The 3,042-nt window shown below is 36.1% G+C and overlaps 1 non-coding gene across 1 annotated transcript; it reads right to left on the reverse strand.

The window, feature by feature from the left end:
• Positions 1 to 2,569: 2,569 nt before the first annotated feature.
• Trnat-ugu lies at positions 2,570 to 2,643 on the reverse strand. The gene has a single exon. It is a non-coding gene; the product is annotated as a tRNA-Thr (tRNA).
• Between the last annotated feature and the right edge of the window lie 399 nt (positions 2,644 to 3,042).

Consider the following 3,042-nt stretch of genomic DNA (forward strand, 5'->3'; position numbering starts at 1 on the left):
GTCTGTGGATGCATTGCCACAGAAACACCAAGGCTAGGTTGATTCCTCACATCTGTTGAGGGCATTGCAGTAGCCACGCTTGGGCCGGCGCTGCTTTCGCCACCGGTAACCAAGGGAGACTGTGGCCTATTTTTCGAAAGTGAGCCTCTGCCTAACCCACGAACGCGGACCTTGTTAACCCGGGCGATGTCCGAGCCGGTATCACACTTTGATCTGGTTACTACCATAATGATTATCTCCACAGAATGTGGGAGTGTGGTCACTCTTAGCTTCATTTCTCCCCATAGACCTTACTGGCATGGGTGTCCCTACCAGGAGCTTGTGCTCCAGCCTGCATTGCCCTATGGATCTGTAAAACTACTGGGCTCTCCCACCATGACCAGGTGGTGACCACGGGAGAGTTATTATTATTATTATTATTATTACATTATTAATATTAACTATGTTTTACTGCAATGTTAATGAAAAAGAATTAAAAATTTATGAAAATAATCCAATTTTTGTGGGCCCTTGTCACTTGGGAGCCTAGGGCTTAAGTCTTATTCGTGCCTATGTAGATCTGCTCCTGTCCCTAAGGGACAGACAGCATCTTCTCCTACATCAGGTCTACAAACGGATCCTTCAAACTACAGGTATTTAACTCCACGCGAATCTCATGTGAACTCTCTTTCTCGCGATCACTTACGATATAGGTCAGTTAATTTAATATTTTACGCAGTTTGTATTATGTACTCTTTTTCTGTGAAATTAAACTGTTATTAGTTGTTAACATGGCATCCGAGTGATTCACTTCCAGCGCGCCCTCTCTGCGACCCTCTCTCTCTCTCTCCCACGCGACTCGCCGTCTCTCAGCCCTCAATTTTTAAACTTTTTCTAATGATATATAAAATGTATCTAATACATTTATCTAAATATCTAATGTAAATATAATATAATTCAAATATATACAGTATTTAAAAATATGAAAAATACCCAAATTTTAAATGAAGTTGTATTCTACGTGTTACTTTATCTATCGCATTTCATCTAAATTAATTGTCCATTTAGGGAGCAGGAGACAATATTAACTTGATAATTACTGTTTATTCGTTCAAAAATCCATTAAGAGGAAAGCTACAGCAATTCCGTCCAGTTTCCTTGCAGGCACAGAAATGTCTTGCATATTTTTCTACCTTATCACTAGTGGCGCTGCCGCAAAATATTGGCACACCACAGACCATACGGCAGTTTTCCATTTTCTCTTCAGTTCTACATCTCTACATATGTTTCAGACTAATGTATTTATCCCTCACATTACCGTCGTGATTGTCAGTCACAAAAAGAAAGTGGGGTTACTTTGCAGCAGATCAAACAGGTGCCCAGGAAGATAAGAAAGCAGAGAGGATTATCATATTAAACATATCTGTTTCTAGAAAAAGAATGGCTGCTGGCTATAAGTTTAGATAAAACAAGTAACGTCATAACGAAATTTCTAAAATCCCCGTACTTCCAGTTTCTGCCCTATGGGGATTTTAAGATAAAAAAAATTACAATACTGTAGGCTACATCGGCCCGCAGGCCCATCTTTGCATCATGACTTGAATATGCTCATTCATTTCGGGTGACTTAGATAGCAAATTTGGGTGACTTTTTAGGGTAAATTTAAAAGAAATAATGCCTTTAACTGTGATAATCTATACTGAAATAGTTACAATTATATTTTTAAAAATTTTCATTCAAGTTGATCAATCTCTCTTTTATATAACTTTCTCATTTATACGACTTTTTATAATTAGTATCTTTAGAGTCGTATAACTAAGAGGTCACTGTAAATATAAAGTTTTAGCTACCGATACCATGACCGTTAAAATAGCATAAAATACATAAAACAGATAATAACTAAGAGATTCAGAGTAATAGAATAACAAAGTTCAAAGCAAAAATAAATACGTAAGCATTAAGAAAGTTAATTTTGGCGCACATTAACTCACCGAAAATCGTAATTATTGTAGACATTTTCTTATAAAACAATTTTGGTCGAGTTCTAATAATCAATACAGACAAAATTCAACAGAACCACTATAAATATAATGTGGTTATAGTGAACATTAAATTATATATTAATTTGGAAGAAGAAAATAAAAAAACAAAGAACACGTTAATAAATTTTTCATATGTGCTGTCTTTTGTTACGTTTATTCTGAATATGTAAAAATACAACATAGACTACTTATCAATAAGTAATGTTGTGTTTCCACATATTGTTCATAGCTTACCACAACATACCCGAAAAACAACAGATAACAAATTTCGGGAAATGGTTGTATTAACATCGATGTTGGTCGGACACAGTTTTCAATACAGATACTGGATCCAAAGTTAATTCGATGTTGTAACAGAAGAGGCCGCTATATGCTATATAGCGACCTCTTCATACACAGCCTAGAATCTCACTGCTGAGATTGACTAGTAAATGCAATTTTCTCGCGAAAACTCTATAAAACGTAACGTCAACAGCATTTCAGTTACGGCAGAACTGTGCAAAGTGAAAAAGAAACGAAATAGCAAATAGAAACAACAAAAGAAGTCGAGGCACCGACGAGAATCGAACTCGCGATCTCCTGTTTACAAGACAGGCGCTTTAACCAACTAAGCTACGGCGCCGTCGATCTAGTACTGCTTTCCGCGTGCTTTTCGTTGGTAACGGTTAATGGAATTTTCTGAACGTTATCGTCTCTGTTTATCCCCGTAATAAGTGGCATACTGTATATGGTTTGCCATCCATTGAGAAAGTCGATTAGTGGATGTCCGATGATCTAATTCGTAACTGAAATAGCATTACAGATTCCAACGTTTGTAGATATCAATGCAACTTGGATGACAGGGTCGAAAGACTTAACATTTCGTTGATAAATTAATTAGAATATTCGTTCGTACTGAGCTTGATTTTGATATATGAAAAAAGCATTTTCTGTGTATGTTAACAATCGATTGCACTTATAAGAAGTTTGTTTTGATGTAGAATTTTGTAAATTTTGATTTTAAATTTTTGTACTTTTAATT

The sequence above is a fragment of the Centruroides sculpturatus genome, unplaced genomic scaffold (genome assembly GCF_000671375.1).
Source record: "Centruroides sculpturatus isolate CEXI.00-Female unplaced genomic scaffold, Cexi_2.0 scaffold44, whole genome shotgun sequence".
Classification (NCBI taxonomy): Eukaryota; Metazoa; Arthropoda; class Arachnida; order Scorpiones; family Buthidae; genus Centruroides; species Centruroides sculpturatus.